This window comes from Pezoporus flaviventris, unplaced genomic scaffold, assembly GCF_033815535.1.
Source record: "Pezoporus flaviventris isolate CSIRO_AGI_PZ_B2104156 unplaced genomic scaffold, CSIRO_AGI_Pfla_v1 ptg000013l, whole genome shotgun sequence".
Classification (NCBI taxonomy): domain Eukaryota; kingdom Metazoa; phylum Chordata; class Aves; order Psittaciformes; family Psittacidae; genus Pezoporus; species Pezoporus flaviventris.
This window is the reverse complement of record NW_026892561.1, coordinates 41990017-42009018: the sequence shown is the minus strand read 5'-3', so window position 1 is coordinate 42009018 and position 19002 is coordinate 41990017. Positions and strand designations below refer to the sequence as shown.

Sequence of the window (19002 nt, the reverse complement as noted above, 5' to 3'; positions counted from 1 at the left end):
AATAACCCAGACTGTCTTCCCCAGCAAATTCTTCATATGCACCACGGGAACTTTGTCCCCCTCTACAATATGTAAAAGTTCTGACTGGGCTGGGCCGGCCCTGTTGGCAGATCCTCTGGTGTTGACCAACCAGGTGGCCTTTGGTAAATGTGTATCCCAATGCTTGAAAGTTCCCCCACCCATCGCTCTCAGTGTAGTTTTTAACAGCCCATTGTACCGTTCGATTTTCCCAGAGGCTGGTGCATGGTAGGGGATGTGATATACCCACTCAATGCCATGCTCTTTGGCCCAAATATCTATAAGGTTATTCCGGAAATGAGTCCCATTGTCTGACTCAATTCTCTCTGGGGTGCCGTGTCGCCACAAAATCTGTTTCTCAAGGCCCAGGATGGTGTTCCGGGCAGTGGCATGGGGCACAGCGTATGTTTCCAGCCACCCGGTGGTTGCTTCCACCATGGTAAGCACATGGCGCTTGCCTTGGCGGGTTGGTGGCAGTGTGATATAGTCAATCTGCCAGGCCTCCCCATATTTATACTTCAACCATCGTCCTCCATACCAAAGAGGCTTTAACCGCTTGGCTTGTTTAATTGCAGCACATGTTTCACACTCATGAATAACCTGGGCAATAGTGTCCATTGTTAAGTCCACCCCTCGGTCACGGGCCCATCTATATGTTGCATCTCTGCCTTGATGGCCTGAAGTGTCATGGGCCCACCGGGCCAAAAATAATTCACCTTTATGTTGCCAATCTAAGTCCATCTGAGCCACTTCAATCTTAGCCGCTTTATCCACTTGTTGGTTGTTCTGGTGTTCCTCAGTGGCCCGACTCTTGGGTACATGGGCATCTACATGACGTACCTTCACCACCAGGTTCTGCACCCGGGCAGCAATATCTTTCCACAGTGCAGCAGCCCAGATGGGTTTACCTCTGCGTTGCCAGTTGCTCTGCTTCCATTGCTTCAACCACCCCCACAGGGCATTTGCCACCATCCATGAGTCAGTATAGAGATAAAGTACTGGCCACTTTTCTCGTTCAGCAATGTCCAGGGCCAGCTGGATGGCTTTCACCTCGGCAAATTGACTCGATTCACCCTCTCCTTCAGCAGTTTCTGCAACTTGTCGTCCAGGACTCCATACAGCTGCCTTCCATCTCCGATGCTTTCCCACAATACGGCAAGAGCCATCAGTAAACAAGGCATACTGCTTTTCACTTTCTGACAGTTTATTATATGGTGGGGCCTCTTCAGCACGCACCACCTCCTCCTCTGGTGACATTCCGAAATCTTTGCCCTCTGGCCAGTCCATGATGACTTCTAGAATGCCTGGACGACTGGGATTTCCTATTCGAGTTCGTTGTGTAATTAGTGCAGCCCATTTACTCCATGTAGCATCAGTTGCATGATGTGTAGAGGAGACCCTGCCTTTGAACATCCAGCCCAGCACGGGCAGCCGGGGTGCCAGGAGGAGCTGTGCTTCAGTGCCAATCACTTCCGAAGCAGCTCGAACCCCTTCATAGGCTGCCAGTATCTCTTTCTCAGTTGGGGTATAGCTGGCCTCAGATCCTTTGTATCCCCGACTCCAAAAGCCGAGGGGTCGACCTCGAGTCTCCCCTGGAGCTTTCTGCCAGAGGCTCCAGGTAGGACCGTTCTCCCCAGCTGCAGTGTACAGCACATTTTTTACATCTGGTCCGGTTCGGACTGGTCCAAGGGCTACTGCATGAACTATCTCGCGTTTAATTTGCTCAAAGGCTTGTTGCTGCTCAGGGCCCCATTTAAAATCATTCTTCTTCCGGGTCACATGATAGAGAGGGCTTACAATCGAACTGTAATTTGGGATGTGCATTCTCCAGAACCCCACTGCACCCAAGAAAGCTTGCGTTTCTTTCTTATTAGTTGGTGGAGACATTGCTGTTATCTTGTTGATCACATCTGTGGGGATCTGTCTACGTCCATCTTGCCATTTTATTCCCAAAAATTGTATCTCCTGTGCAGGTCCCTTGACCTTACTCCGTTTTATGGCAAAACCGGCTTTCAGCAGGATTTGGATTATTTTCCTCCCTTTCTCAAAGACTTCTTCCGCTGTATCGCCCCACACAATAATGTCATCAATGTATTGCAGGTGTTCTGGAGCTTGCCCCTGTTCCAGTGCAGTCTGGATCAGTCCATGGCAAATGGTAGGGCTGTGTTTCCACCCCTGGGGCAGTCGGTTCCAAGTGAACTGGACACCCCTCCAAGTAAAAGCAAACTGTGGCCTGCACTCTGCTGCCAAAGGAATGGAGAAAAATGCATTGGCAATATCAATCGTGGCATACCACTTGGCTGCTTTTGACTCTAGCTCATACTGAAGTTCTAGCATGTCCGGTACGGCAGCACTCAATGGTGGTGTGACTTCATTCAGGCCACGATAGTCTACTGTTAGTCTCCATTCTCCATTAGACTTTCGCACTGGCCATATGGGGCTATTGAAGGGTGAGCGGGTCCTGCTGATCACCCCCTGACTCTCCAGTCTACGGATCAGCTGATGGATGGGAATCAGGGAGTCTCGGTTGGTGCGATATTGCCGCCGGTGCACTGTTGTGGTCGCAATTGGCACTTGTTGTTCTTCAACTTTCAGCAACCCCACAGCAGAGGGATCTTCTGAGAGACCAGGCAAGGTGGACAGCTGCTCAATTTCCTCAGTCTCCAAAGCAGCAATACCAAAAGCCCACCGGTACCCTTTTGGGTCTTTGAAGTACCCTCTCTTGAGGTAGTCTATGCCGAGGATGCATGGAGCCTCTGGACCAGTCACAATAGGGTGCTTTTGCCACTCCCTCCCAGTCAGGCTGATTTCAGCCTCCAGCACAGTCAACTCTTGGGATCCTCCTGTTACTCCAGAAATATAGATGGGTTCCACCCCTTGACAGCTTGATGGCATCAGGGTACACTGTGCACCGGTATCTACTAGAGCCTTATACTTCTGTGGGACTGATGTGCCAGGCCATCTGATCCACACAGTCCAGTAAATCCGATTGTCCCCTACCTCCACCTGGCTGGAGGCAGGGCCCCTCTAATGGTCGTCACAGCATTGGACACTTAAGTCGTGTTGAAAGGGATTATTCTTCGTTATCACAGGAGCTGGAGTAAAATCAGCTCTTCCACTCCATCTGGGAAACTGCTCACCAGAAACTGAAGCTGTAGCTCTCATGGGACGATCAGTCTTGGCCCTTGCTCCCCTCTTCAGTTCACTCACCCGTTCCTCCAAAGCTGAAGTAGGTTTTCCATCCCACTTTGTCATGTCTTCTCCGTGATCCAGCAAGTAAAACCATAGGGTACCCCGTGGCGTATACCTTCTGTATCTCCTCTCTTGAACAATAGGACGTCTTTTGTTAATAGCTGAGACGCGTGTTGGTACACGTGAGGAGCTGGATAAATCAGATACATCGTCCCTCAATTTGTCGAGGTCCTGGGACAGTTTTTTCACAGCTGAGATGATGGAAGGAGTGAGATTGTCTTCGAACTCTCGGAGTTTATGAACCATTTCATCCACTGTTAGTGGTACTATGTCATTCCAGGTCACTGTTGCCAATGAATGGGCATATGATGACGGTGCATTCCGTGTAAGTTTTCGCCACATGGGTCGTGTACATTCAACTTCATCTGGATCTATAGGTGTATCCCCGTTATTCGGCTTGATGTGATAGATCATCTCTACGATGGCCGATTCCCTCAGAGACTGGATGCCTTTGTCTATAGTAGTCCACTTGGCCGAACGACTCGTAACATCGTCCTTGTACGGAAACCTTTCTTTCACAGCTGCCAAGAGCCTCCTCCAAAGGCTGAGGGACTTTTTCTCTCTTGCAATTGCTTTGTCAATTCCCCCTTCTCTAGCAAGTGATCCCAGCTGCTTGGCTTCTGTACCTTCTAGTTCGTGACCATCGGCCCCATTGTCCCAGCATCGGAGTAACCAGGTGATGATGTGCTCCCCTGGTTGACGGGTAAAATCTTTTCGCATATTCCGCAGCTCGGTTGAGGTCCGGGGTCGAGAAGTTACCTCTTCTTCTTCTTCTTTGTCATGTGAGGATGACTCCTGATCAGATTCTGGACCGGGTGGTGAATTCATTGGTTCTTCATCTCGCTTCACCCTTTTTGCCTCCTTCTTGCTTGTTCTCTTGCGTACAGGGGCAACCGATATTGGTACGAATTGGTCCTCTGGTTTGGCTGCAGTGATTATCACTGTGGTTTGAGTAGCGACTGTACTTGTTGCTGGGGGTGGTGTAGCTACCGTGCTTGGAGCTGGGGTAACCGCGCTGTCTGTTGCAGTTGAAGTTTGAGCAGCTGCTGTACTTGCCACTGGGGTAGCTGCGCAGTTCATTGCAGCCAAAGTTTGAGTAGCGACTGTCGCTTTGCCCTCAAATCCGCCAACATTCTTTTCCTTTTGAAGGTGCTGGATAGTGTTGAACAAGGCCCTGTAAGCATAGGCCAAGCCCCAGCACGTTGCCGTGATTTGTCCATCTCTGGTATGGCCAGAATGACCACACACCTCATTTAAGTGTTTTACTAATTCTTCTGGATTTTGCAGTTGTTCGGTAGTGAAATTCCAAAATACTGGGGGGGCCCACTGACCTAGATACTTGCCCATACTATCCCACACACCCTGCCACTCATGGCTGTCCAGCCTCTGGGAAAATCTCTCGGTCCTCCTACATCGTCGTTTGACCCCAGACAAGACCCAAACCTGAATCTGCTTAACTCTTGAAATCAGTAGTGGGCAAAACACACTCTGTATGCGTGTTAGCATGGTGATTCCCATCACCATCAGCAAACAAGTCTCAAGAGCATTAAAAGGCCATTTAAAAAATTCGAAACTCTCAAATGTAAATGGTCTGGGGGGACGACTAGGAGGGTAAAAGGATGTCTCCTTCACAGGTTGAGCACCTGAGAAGGAGAAAAAAGATGTGTAATTGCTAAGCACCTCCATCATATACCTCCCAAAGTATAAAGGTGGTGACCACACTGGGAACATAAACCAGATCAGTTTCATGATCAATGATTCTATTGTATTACAAGTCATTACCATAAAGTACAATGGGATAAAAACCTTAGCCCAAGCCCCACACTTGAAAAACACTAATACAGCCAATACCGGATGGACGTAAGATATGGTATACTGAAACTGTGAGATCAAGAGGAAAAACCTGGAGAGCCAATAAATCAGCATTGTGACGAGTGACTCTCAATCCAGTCAGATCTGTTCTTATCTCAACCCCTCGTGCCCCACGTTGGGCGCCAAAAAGAACTGTCGTGGTTTAAACCCAGTCAGGTAACTTGTTCACTCACTCCCAGTGAGTGGTGCCAAGCTGACAACAATCAAGGTCCGTGTTCGTCTCCCCCCCCCCTCCCTGCACCGGGGCTCTCCCCTTCCCCGCTCCCGGAGGAACGGGGAGGAGGATCGAGAGAGTGCAACTCCTACGGGTTGAGACAAGAACAGTCCAGCAACAAATCACCACCGCTACTATCAGCTAAAACAATGATAAGGGAAAATAACAAGGGAAGAGAATACGATACCACCGGCCAAGAAGACGAGTTCCACCCGGAAGCTCCTGTCCTTCCGGGTAACTCCCAGTTACCCCCCACCCCGGGCATGACGTGCTGTGGTATGGAATACCTCCCCGGCTAGCCCGGGTCAGGCGCCCCGTCTCTGCTTCCTCACAGCTTCCCCTCCTCCCTGGCAGAGCATGAGCCTCACAGAGTCCTTGGTCAGGGTAAACATCACTTAGCAACAACCGAAAACATCGGCTTCACCAACGCTGTTCTCAAAACTAGAAGTCAAAACACAGCACTGCACCAGCTAACACAAAGAAAAAAAAAACATGACTGCTACTGCTGAACCCAGGACAACTTGGTACTTGACTTAGGAGACTGGCAGTATTTAAGATCCAGACCCGAGTTCTGCTCTGGAAGCAAGCCCAAGCGACAAAACAGAATTACAGCCCTAGCTCATTTGTGAACCCCTGTGAAATCCTTGTATTTGCAGTTCAGTCCTTTTCTAGTGATGACCTACTGGTCAAAGAACACCTGTAAGATTTTCAGCCAGGCTTTCAAATGCACTTGGTATGTCTGTATTTCAAAGTAGTTTGTGGTGTTTTGGAGGCAGCAACAAACTCTCATGCCTTCAAGTGCCTCCTTCCACATCTAAAGGTGGATAAAACATCAAGTGCCCAGGAATCCATTCAGACTCTTTCAAAGAGTTTTAGCAATAGGAATGGACAGTGAGTGACTCAGTGGCTGAGGAGAGGAAATGAGTCACGAAGCAGCATCTCTGTTAGTGAGCTGGATTGCCCTACACTGAGCCAGGGCCTCTGAACGCCAAAGTGATTGGATTATATTTTTGCTGTATTTTCTGAAAGGAGGCAATAAGTTAAAGCTGGAATGGGGAGCTCTGCCTGCCACCCTTGGAAAGGGAGGGCTCCCACATGCTGCCAGGACTACTCTTTAGCACAGGGGTAAATAGCTTGAATCAGCCACCCAATTTCTTGGAACTACAGAAAACAGAGCTGGAATGAGCCTCTATCCCCTGCACAGTGTTATTTTAAATGATTAATTAATATAATCTAAATTATTTCTTTGGGACTTGGAAAAGTATGCAAAGCTGACAACAGCATGAATTTACTCAGAACAGTAACTTAGTCTTTCTGAGTCCAGTTAACCTACCTGGATACTTTCTAGCCTCATTACCTATGCTTCACAGTTAACCCTGTGTTTTAGCATCCAGCTCAGATGTGCCTTAGCTCATGTTTCCACAGAACCCAACAAAACCTCGCTCCACTGGGGGAGATGGCTCAGAATACATCAAGGTCTTCCTGTGTTGTTGCTTCCGGTCAACTTTCACTGAAAACCTTCCCCAGGAGGGACTGCAATAACCTGTTACCTGCCAGCTTAGCTTAGTTTAAAGGATGAACTCTTATACATAAAGAAAACTGGTAACTTAAAGTGATTTTTTGTTTTTAAAAATTGCTCATTTTTCAGAGTTCTAAATTCTCCTAACCTTGTAATTTGCTACTATACTTATAAATCCACATATAGCTGCATTTGATATTTGAGTATAGTCAGGCTCCATTTAGCCAGGGAAATGCCACTACATGGAAGGAAGCCATCTGTTCTGAAACAATCAGGTTGACCTTGTTTTCCCGTAGGCTGGGATCTAAGAGAAAGGCATATCTTTGTCTCTCTGAGGAGACAAAGTGCCATGCTCTCGAAATGCGGAGCAGCTTCACAGGGACATTCAGAATCTCTGCTGCAATGCACAGAAGGATGATGCTCATGACAGGAAGATCAGGCTGCCAGGGAAGCGGGTGCAACAGGTATTTTATCTTTATAAGCATCGTTTCAAGCCGTGACTCATTCTGAGGATGCCTGCTACTCAGGTCTGAGAAGCAGGCAGTAGTGAGTAACCGCACCAAAGTCAGAACTGCTTCTGCCTTTGGTACCATACATGTGAGAACAGCTTGTAGATGATGCATTGGAGTCATCTGATGCGTTAGCTTACACTGGACATAGAGCCCTTTGTAAATTGCATGGTGCCAGATCAAGGATGGAAGCTGGAAGAGAAACTTATTCCTGACCTTAGAAGAAAACAGGCATGGGAGAACAGGCATCTCTTTAAAACTTTAAGCTTTATAAGTTTAAATTTGGAAACTGTTATTTTTCTTATAGAAGAATCAAAGAGCAGAAACATCACAATTCAGTATGTGAGTGCTCTGTCAATAATTAATAATGACACATTTAAAGTAATAGGCTACAGCATTACACAAATGCCCTGATGCTTATGCCACATAAGATACGGACTGCAGCCCTCGAGACCCAGCAGGTTTGAGAAGTCTGCATGAGCTCTCCTGAGCACAAATCGAGAGGTCAGAAGTGAGGGAAGAAATCTGATTATTTGACCAGCAGCCAGTTGTGCTTTTCCTACTCCACAACTCTGTGATCGCTAATGAACACCAAGGCAGGCAAGCAGACAGGCTTCTGCTATGATGAGAGAGCCTGTGGGAGGGATACACACCCTTCAGTGTCACAGAGCTTATACTTCCCCTGCAACACTGACCTGAGGTCACAATTTATATCTGCACCCACTGGACAGTTTCCTTTTACTGTTGACCTGGGCTGGTGAACGCTTCCAGAGCCCATCATTCAATTGCAGATGGGTTTGGTCCCTTGTGTTAATCTTTCTCTAATTATTATTTTTCCAGACAAACTCACATTTTTTTGCTGCGTACAGAGAGCAAGAGATTTAATGGCTGGCTGAATTAGTTATTTCAGAAAACAACAAAACCAACAAAACAAACCGTGCTGGCTTTGCAATTAGGAGAAAAAATGTGGCTGGAGAATAGGGAAAACTTGTTTTGAAATCTGCCAGCCCTTCCCACTGAGAATGCCTCCAGCTGCAGGAACATCAGAGCAAAGGCCATCAGCTGTCTTCATCCACATAGTGAGGACTCCAGGAGAGGGAGATCAGAGGTTCCCAGGGGATCAGGATTACATCCAGTCTTAGGCTTTGGTGTCCCAGAAGATTTCTTGTTGCCGATTGCTTCTCAGTCTTTTTTAATACACCTCATGTGGCCAATTTCTCTGGGTGGCTTTTAATAACCTCTTCAGGTTTTATTGCTTTCTTGCATTCACATCTTTCTGGAAATCCTTTTCTTTTTAATATGTTTGCCCGCACAACATGTCTGATTTCTCAGGGAACAATAACTCTTCAGTAGGATCCTTTTTAATGAGCAACTGAAAAAAAAACATCTTTTGTAGAGTCAACATTTGACATGAGGCCTCAGAAACAGTGTTTTTTTTTAAATGCTTTCCTCCTTTTGATTTGGCTCATACATTGTAAGCTCCTGCTTGATTTCCTCCATTTTTCATATTTCTCAACTTTTCAATAGCAACGTAGCTCTGAAAGGTGACTTTTACTATTGCATGCTATACAAAATATACTCCATCTGCAAACACAGTTTGCTTTCCTGATACTTTTTCTACTGCTAGTATAAACAACCACCCTAAACTGGTATTCGAACTGGGCTCTATCCATGTCCCACACGCAGTGGCTCATGACACTGAATCTTATAATATCTGGAGTAATTAGTAAAACTAGGTAAACCTATAATGTTGTCAATTTATGTGAATCACAGATTTCAATATACAAGTTTCTCCAAGCCTTAAAATTAATAGGAATTGGTTTTGAACATAGGAATCTCCAAGGCTCAGAAGGCAGAAGTTAAAAAAGAACTCCAGTAAGGATGTACCAAAGGACCAAAGTTACAAACCAGGCATCCTTGGGCATCCTTTTTCTCAGGCTGTGATTCGGCAGGGAAGACAGACACTTGGTTCATGATCTCTGATTGATTGGGAAAGGGTATATGCAGAACCTCCCATTGTCATCATCTGTAAATTGAGCTCTTCTGATCATACCTTTCATGGGTTTGCAAAGAGAACACTATTCACTACAGCATGGCAATGATCTGAAAAACTGAATATAACCCATTCACTGACAATTTCTTCAGTGCTTCTGCTCTAAATTCAAATTCTAAGATCAACTTTTTCCCTCCCATGTCCCCTGATAGATACGAGGTCACCCTGGTGAAAAGGGCACAGCATTACTGGTTTTCCCATACTGTTCTCATGCTTCAGTCCTGATTTGTTTCCATCTCCATGGCTGGTCTCCTGTGATGTGCGATGACCCAGGTTCACCCATCATCTCTCATTTACTTACAGCACAGAAACCTTAAAAACCCCAAACTCACCACACTGACACATCAGCTATCCCAGCACCCGCAACTTACTTAGGTTCATCTCTGGTCCTCTTGAGAAAGAGGCAGTCCAGCCATCCCTGAACTCCTCAGCAGGGACCACCTGCTTTCTCCACCAAAGCCAGTTCTGCAGAGAAGCCTTTCTAGCATTCCTTTGGCCTACATTTAATTCTGCTGCTCATCAGAAGAGCTACAGCTCAGCTGCTTAGTTAGCCCACCTCTCTCCCCATCCTTCTGGTTCTTGTTTCCCAGCTCAGAACAGTCAGCCAACATGTTGCTGGCATCACAAATTTCAACCCATTCCAGTGAAACCGCTGCTCCCCCCGTAAGATTTCACATATCTTCTCTGCTGGTCCTTTGCTGCCTCCCCTAAACATCTAAATAGCCAGCCCCCTCTCCTGCCCCACCAGGAACCATGTACTTGCTCAGGGAGCAAGGCCAACTCTTCTGAAAGGGTCCAGACTGGGTGCAGACTGAGAAATGGGCTCTGGAAGTTGTCTCATTACAGAAATGGCAAATCATCAACTATTGCATTTCTAGGACAACTCTTCCTTCCACAGTGATACTATCTGGTTTCATCTACTAATATTTATTTCCATTTATCAAGAATAGCACAGCCCACTGAATAAGTGAGTTTTACTGTGGTAAGAAGCTTTAGAATTTGGGGCTAATGTGCGTATGGAGAAGTTGACACAATCAGTTAAGCTCTTCTACTAATCAGTTAAAGAAGACAAATATGCAGTAAATTAGCCACTAGTGCTAAAGGATGAAAAAAAATATTCCATTCTCAACAAATTATTTAAAAGTTTACTCTTTCAGTGTCTGCAACTAATTGGGTTCTGCCCACACATCAGTGGGGTATCATAAATCCATTAAAACAATGCCCAAAGACAGAAAGATTCTTCAGATTCAAATGTTTTCATAATGTGTTTTTTTTCCTCATTATTCCTCTGTCAGCCAGAATAACAACTTCCTACTCACATGGTATAGGTAATTAAATGTTTGCAGGCAATCCCACTCCCCTAATGGTCCCAGCATTACAGCTGTGTAGGTGGAGTTGAATCTGACATTTTGTCAAAGCCAAGTGGCATGCTTCTGTTCTAAGGCAGCTTCAACTCACCATTTAGGGGGTGGGATTGCTCTGGGAATAAAACTGCCTGTCTTATTCTACCGCTGGGTAAAAGGCAGCAGCTCTTGTCTAGGACACCTAAACAACCTACAAATGGAAGATTTGAGCAGTGAATAATTCACCATGTAAGAATTTATCCAGTTTGGACCTTGTCTGAAATAACAGTCCTACTCATCCAAAGAAGAATTTGATGAACTTTCTGGTCATCGTGTATTGGCAACTGAAGTTTGAAGCTCATCACAACAAGGATGAGTGCAATTTATCCTGCCAAGATACTGATTCAGCACTAGCTCAAAATGATGGAGTCATCCCCAGGAGCTGTTTATGAGCAGGAGAACCATCAGTGAACAAACCTGGGCAAATCTGCTTCCTTTAAGAATATATGACTGGAACAGGTTGCCCAAAGAAGTGACAAATGCTCCATCCCTGGCAGTGTTCAAGGCGAGGTTGGACACAGCTTTGGGCAACATGGCCTAGGGTGAGGTGTCCCTGCCTATGGCAGGGGGGATAGAACCAGGTGATCTTAAGGTCTTTTCCAACCCTAAGGATTCTATGATTCTATGACTTCAGGCTACGAGATACTCCAGATCTCCAGCCTTCCAGTAAAATCCTTGTCTTGCCCTATCAAGGGTATTTGCTTCTCAAAGAACTCTCTTCTAGAAAACATACCCAATGGTTGAAGTAGTTGCAGCAAGTGAGATGTAGCTGACGGTCAGAGCTATATTACATAAGTTTTGCATGAAACTGTTAAATCATGTATATGCTTGGCTGACACTGATGACTATCCAAAAGCTATTTACAGTGGTATCAATAAATCAGTGAGATCATTGTCCTGCTCCCTCCCTTCCCAATACCTGGATCCTAGCAGATCCAGGTAAGTCAACCGTGTCTCCATAATGAAAACAGAAATTTAATTATTCACAAGCATTCCCCTTGAGCCTTCTCTGGGCTTTTTGTGAATGATTAACAAAGCAGCTGCTCCAGACAGCACTCTCAATCCTCACTTGCTGGCCTGTTAAAAGCAGTGACTCATCAGCACATGACGTCAAACCCTCCTCTCCTCTGAAATGGCAGGAAGGAGGTTTCATTAAAAAGATAAAAAAAGGTATCAACATAACAGCCTGAACTTCCTCCCAAACACACGGGGTTTGGTCAGGGGTCATCTCTGCCTCAAGAGTTACACCATGCACATTGCACTGACAGCTCCTTCAAAGGGTAAACTTTTCTGGTGAATACTGGAAACAAAACCAGGTACCTCCTCAGGCAAGCTGGTTTATTAGATACCGACTCAAAACAAACCCCCAGAATTAGGCCTTTTGGGAAGCCCTTCTCGTGCATCTCACAGGAGCGTTGCCCCACTCAGCGGAGCTTGGCAAGCAGTGAGCAGCATCCTAGCTCTCAATATGCTCAGAATGGGGTGGGAGTACTTTCACAAGACGTTTACACACCACAAAGTAGCTGTTAAGCAGTCCTTGAAACTGCCCAAACAATACTTCCCAGTAACACCCGATAAGGGTGCCCAAACAGACATGTAGAGAAGCAGCATCAAGTCAGTGCTGCCAAATTCAAGACCCTTCCCGTGCCTCTGTGCCTGGCTAAAATTAAGCTGAAATGTGCAGACATGAAAAAAAATATGTGAACGCAGGCATGATTCCCTGTCTTTGTCAGAAACGTGGGCCCAGTGCCATGAAAGATAGAAGCAGAAGAAGTAATCTAGAAAGGGGCTGTTTCTGTGTAGTTAAAATTCAGATTTTTAATCCAGACGGCAAATCCTTCTGTCGCATGGATAACAGCATTTTACTCAGAAACTATGCAAAGCAATGAAGAGGAGAACAAGCCGAGTAATTTGAGTTCTTCTCTTACATGGGATTAATTACTGGCATCTGTGATGTTTCACTTTCTCTGCTAGCTTTAGGCTGCAAAGCCAAGCCTCGGTCTCCTCGGAGCCCAGCTCCCGCAGCAGCGCATCCCAGGCTGCAACCACTTGTTCTTGAGCTGCAAAGGGCCACAGCAGGGGACAGGAGATATATTTAGCTCCATGTTCCCGGCTGCCTGGAGGGCAGCATCGCTTACAGCCTGCTACTGACTTCCCCCAGCACGGTGCTGGAAGCAGAAATACTGCTGTTAGCTCAATCTCTTCAGCAAAGGCAGTCAATTAAGGGGTAAAATGGAGGTTTGGAAAGACAGCATGGCAACGTGGGGCACATCCACACACACGGGCTTTGTGCCAGAGCTGGAAAGTGCTGCTTGCGTATGGCTGCGCTCCCACCTGCACTGCTTCCCCTGCTACTTGTTCAGGCCACAGATACGCTATGAAAGCCCAAGGATGACTGAAATGACTGACCAAACGTACATGACAGAAAAGGTGCAGAAAAAACAGTGTAACACACAAGCCTCTGCTTGACATACTTGTCAAATAAAAACAGATTATATAAATCAACATAATCTTGATGTCATTTTGCTGAAATTAGTTCATTGTCCGACCTTTTGGCTTTCCCAGTATTCTCAGCCTTGACTCTCTCTGACTGCTTGATTTTCAGTGGGGTCCCTGTCTACCAGCAGGCCAAATCAGAAGTTGTTTTCTCAGATATGCAGCAAATGGAAAGTTCACAACAAAAATGGCCCCTGGGTATCTGAGTTAGCTCTGGACAACAGAGCACTCTAAAATGGGAGTGAAAATACTCTTACTGCTTATCTTTCTAGAATCACTTAGCAATGCAGTACCAATAGACTTGAATTTTGCACATACCTCATAATCTCAAGTTTAGACCCTAAATAACATTTCAGTTTGAAAAAGTGCCTAGCTACCATCTTACTTAGTGATAGCAATGCACTATGTAAAACATCACTGTATTGCAGAATTCATCTGAGCTAAATTGAGCGCTGTAATTACTTAAGAAGGAGAAATGAGGAATACAATACCAGAAACGCGGTCATTCCTCAAACAAGGCTTTCTAAAAGACTTTGCACTCTTGGCAGAAACAGACAGAAAGTATAAGGAAGGGAAAGGTTGCAGAAGTGCTGGCAGAAGGAACTGAGGACTGAGCAGAACACAGCCCCTGGGCTCCACTGCTCTGTCTTCTCTGGTGATAAAAACCCTTTCATCCCTTCTGGGGAAAGTCAGTTAAAAGTGAGTAGATAAAGGAAGAGATGTGAAATGGAGTTAATGGAAGCACTGGAGGCAGGAGAGGCTGCCCTCACTCCCGCCACCAGCTAGCACTGAGGGCCTCTCTAATGCTCTTGGCAGCCATCCCTGACTAAGAGATGTCTTGCTGCCCCGACCTGTGCAAAGGGGAAGCATCATGCCACAACCCTGGAGGACCTCCCTCCTTCTCCTGGCCAGCATCACCTTGGAGCAGAAAGGGAGCACTTTCACTCCTGTTTACGTGTGTCGCACTATTACTGCTTGGCCTCCCATACACAGCCTTCTGCAGCTGCAGAAAGTTGTAAGTTTAAAACAATGATGTTATAAAAACCTAGCCAATCTGTTTTAATTGATTTTTATTATCATTAATATCGAGAGACAATAAGCAAGCAGCACTGGGTTCACCAGGGTCTCTGCTCCGCCCGAGACGCACACAGGGAACTTCTGGGGATAGTCTCTTATACTTTTTGGTTTCCTGGGCTTCCTCAGCCAATCCTGTTGTCTTCTTTTCCTGGGCTTCTCCACCTGTTGTTGGGGTCTTGTCTCTGGGTGAAGAAATATTATGTCTATCACAAGTCTGACCGCCATCTTAGCCCCCATAAATTCCACTCCTTATGTGTTTATTTGTTCAGCGCACAGATTTCACAACGTTCTGTAACAGGACATATCTCTAAATTACCTACCCCCCCTTTTCTAAGAACATTCATGCAATTTAAACAAAGAACAAAACATTTCTTTGCACAATATTGCGGTTGACCCAGGGGAATTATTCCCTTGTTTCTTCTTCCTCCTCACTGTGGTATCGACAGGGACACTTATACCCTTTGCACACAGCACAATGATCACAAGGGATTCCATCTCCACACAAAGTGCAATGATCACTAGGACCCCCGAGTTGCTGACACGAATCACTCTGATGTTACTCACAATGACAAAAATACTCTCAATAACCACATATTTGCCATCAGTACGTTCTTACAAGCACATCTCATTAAGGAACAGAAGGAAATCAGAGGCTGTCCTCTCTCACTAAGCACCCCTTTGCTTTTCCGTTATTTTTCCTTTTACTGGAGTAATCTCCAAATATTTAGGGTCTCAGATTTTTTCCATTATTTAGGAGAGAACTGGATGCTTCAACGTGGCTGTAATATTAGGGAAACCTTATTAGCACAGGATGCACAGGCTGCTTTGTTTGTTAGTGTATGGCAGGACAAGTCAACCAACAGCAAACCCTGTATAAGTCCACTATTCCTGATGTCTCAAAGGATTTAATCTCCCATTTCTTCTGGAAGCCAGCGCAGAGGCTTGGGACACCGATCAGACGCTTACTTGCTGAATGGACTAATGCAACCACCACCAGCCTGAGGGATCCGCTGTCTCTGTGTGCTCTAGGCCCCCCCCCATGCAGTGAAACACTAACCATTTAGAGTAGAAACATTTTTAGTTGATACATTTTTTTGACACTTGAGTCCTAGGTGTAGCACAGCCATGTTGCATTGAACCAGGTCTGAGCTCCAGCCGAGCCCTCACTGCAGCCGCAAAAGCAAGTTAGACCAAAGGCTTTTGCGCTTCCTAGATCTCCCCAGCAGGATGCTCTGTGGGACCCTGCAGTGTAGAAGGACAGCACAGAGACAAAGGACAAGCACAAAGCACAGGCGATTTCTGCCCCAGCCTGCCAGGCAGCAGCCCAGCCTGCACTGTGTTGTGAGGTCAGAAAAGGCACAGTAATGTGAGTACAGAACCTCTCCTTCCCCTCCGCAGGCATCAGGCTGAGCCCTGGCCCCTGCCGCAGGTACAGCTGTGTCCAGCTGTGCCCACTTCAGCACAGCTGAAGCACATCACTGACTGCCGAAGCCCTGCTGACCCAGCAGCCCAGCAGAGAAGCCAGGCAAGGCTCAAGTCATCCCTTTTGTAATGCCTCCCCCTTCCCCGTTTGCGTTGGCTTCAAAACATACCCATCTTTTAAGTTTCCCCTCCTCTCAGAAGAGCCCTGCCTGACAGAGGCAAGAAAATGATGTGCAGGAACTTCCCACAACAGCCATTACCTGTTCAAATTAAAGCAAACTTTATTTCTCATTAATTTTATATTAAAGCATGCAACAGTGAAGAGAACTCCCCTTTTCTACACCTAAACAGAAACAGCTGTTTTCCCAGTGCTGAGCAAGCAAGGCAGGGGGAGCAATTTAAACCTCAAAAAACGCAGGTAGCCCTGTTAAAGCAGTCTGAGCTTCTGGCATGCTTGCAATAAAGGACACCCTAAAGTACTTTCTGAATCCAGGTCTCATGCACAGTTGTTACAAACAGTTACAGAGTGTAAGAAAATAGGAGAAAAAGAAAATGATTGTGCTTCTGGTTTTCATCAATTTATCTGCTATTTCAATTTTCTGATCAACTACCAATGAGCCACAACACAATATGGTTCATATAACAGAATAAAGAGTAAAACCAACCAGTACCATTCCCCCCCCCTACTGAAGGCACAGCTGTCCTTGTACTTCATTACTCCCTAAGCACTACCTGGGAGTTAGACAGCAAAACAGAGAATCCCTTATAAGGCTGCTGCAAAGAAAAATGTAACCAAGTATTTCTATATTGATCCTTGATATCACAAGCAGTACTAGGCTTGTGTCACACTAAAGGAGTTGGCATCAGGAAGAGAATTTCAACTGAGGGAATTGTCAGGGCAGACTGTCCAAGAACATTTTGGGGTCTCCACCACAGGCTGATTTAATGAAGTTAGAAAAACATCACTCAGATCCTGCCTGGGACCAAAGGATGCACAGGATTTCTTGATGTTCTAGTCCTTCCACTCTTATGCCAGGTTCAAACATAAATGCAAGAGTATAGATTATGACATAACATTTTTGACATACTAATTAATTTCATCATCACTCAGAACTGTCATCTTTAATGTTGCTGTTTCCTCATATTAACCCAGCCAAAATGAATCAATGTTTTATTACTGTATTTAAAAATAATTTATATTTCATTGCCCTCTGCAGTACCTTTTTTTGCCAGAACATTCCTATCATTGCCAACACAACGCTGTGTCAGTCCTTGCCAAACAAGAACTGATTACCCAAGCCAGTTTTTCCTCTGAGAACAAGAACCACCTTGTCACTGACAACAGACACCAGAAAAAAACCCTCATTTGCCCCAGTTGCAGCTGTCAGCTTCCAAACCCAGTCAGGTTTTTTCCCTTTTTCCCCAGAGTACTCCTTTCTTCCCACATTGTCAAGATTGCCCTTTCAGAGGTGTAACCCAGGGTAATACTCACCTAGGACCATGCCCCAAGCCCTCTTGAGAAATAAAATAGAACATATTCTTTCATCTGAAACTTCTGTGAAGATGATACTCCTCTGTGATGTGTCATTGTTGGCTTGGCTCAGCTGAGGCTGACTCCTCACTGTTAGATTCCAGGAGGACCCTGAACTGTGATCACCACACAGCAGAGAGACTCACAGAGCTGCTGGCAATTTATTCATGCACAATCCTGATCCACAGAGCAACTGAGATCCACAGCAAGTGGATGTAATGAATTTGTCACCCTGTGCCACTAGGGATTCTACATTCAGCATTGTTTTTTACAACAGACACAGAAAGCTCACCTTTGCAGGAAAAATCCATCAGCACTCTATTCTCCATTGCAGATTGTGGTGTGTAATGGGAGATGTTGGGTTTGGAGCAGGAAGCTTTGAAAGAGAGGAGAATTCTCAGTGAGAATTTTAAAAGGAGATGGCAGAAGGGTAAAGTAAACTTTAAGGCACCTTCTACATGTTTCCCCAACCAAGTTTCCTTTCAGCTTAGGAAAGTAGGAATCTTACTGCACTAAAACACAGGGGTAATTGGATTTTTCCATATGGATCTGTACACAGAAATGTTGCCTATCTCATGTATGTGGACTGTCTTTAAAACATACAACTACAACCAAAGGCAAAAATCCCAGCTAAACTGCTAACTATTTCTCAGCTTACTGGGGCTCTCCAGGCCAGCCACAAGTTTGGTTCTAGTGTGTCCTTTCCACAAAAGTCAGCCAAATTTTGTAGTGTCCTGGGAAAGTGGAATGCAAATAAGATGCTATTTGTTTCTAGATGGGCAAAGGATTAGCTTTGAACTATCTTATAACAAAGAATGTACATCTTACAAAGAATGTAAGAAAACATGTGGTAACAAGAGCTGTAAAATAAGTAAATAAAAAGACAAGGTTAAGTGGACTAGACAACAGAACTTGAAACAACTGTAATTTATGATAATGCATATTATTGGTCTTCCTTAGGGTTCGCTGAACAGTAATTTCAAGAATAGCTTCTTCCTTTCCCTTAGCCTGGGTCTCATTAGTCATGTTCCAAGGCTACAGGTTTCCATGACAGCAAACATTAAGTCTCTTGCAGCAGTTATTTCTGCCGTAAGCACTAAGCTTTCACTACTGTACTTCAACCTAGACCCGCTTGCTTCATGAAATCCCTGAAAAATACTAACAGACATTTAAATCAATAGCTGTATCTTACCTGTACTATGAATCTCGCTAAGGAGCATGCACACTACTGCATTCAGTGGGAATGTCATCAAATTCCCCAGAAGGATGCTTTTACCTGGTCTGAGCTCACAAGTTCTTGGCAGCCATCTAAAGCAAAAATACAGTGATGTAAGATGATGATGCAGACTCCACACTCATGGAGGCATCAAAGAAAGTTAATGAAAATCCCACCATGGGGCTTAACTGCAGAACAAAGACCTTTGGGTTTAGTCATTTCATGCAGGCCGAGAGCAATGTCTCTCCTCACAGAGGAGCTGTGCTAACACAAATGTTTTCCAACACATTTTCAGTGCACCAGAATGTCATGGAGAGGCACAGAGAGGGTTTTTTTTTATCTGTGAACTGTACTGAGCCTTGTTATTTTGTTGATTGAACGTCTCTGGGTATCTTTTAAATTTTCACTCACATTGTTAAAA

The 19002-nt window shown here is 45.4% G+C and overlaps 1 long non-coding RNA gene across 1 annotated transcript; it reads right to left on the bottom strand.

The window, feature by feature from the left end:
- Nucleotides 1–8248: 8248 nt before the first annotated feature.
- On the bottom strand, nt 8249–11411 carry LOC133268226 (uncharacterized). Its single transcript, XR_009743011.1, has 3 exons — nt 9809–11411; nt 9293–9410; nt 8249–8968 (listed from the first exon to the last, which is right to left on the bottom strand). It is a non-coding gene; the product is annotated as an uncharacterized LOC133268226 (long non-coding RNA).
- Between the last annotated feature and the right edge of the window lie 7591 nt (nt 11412–19002).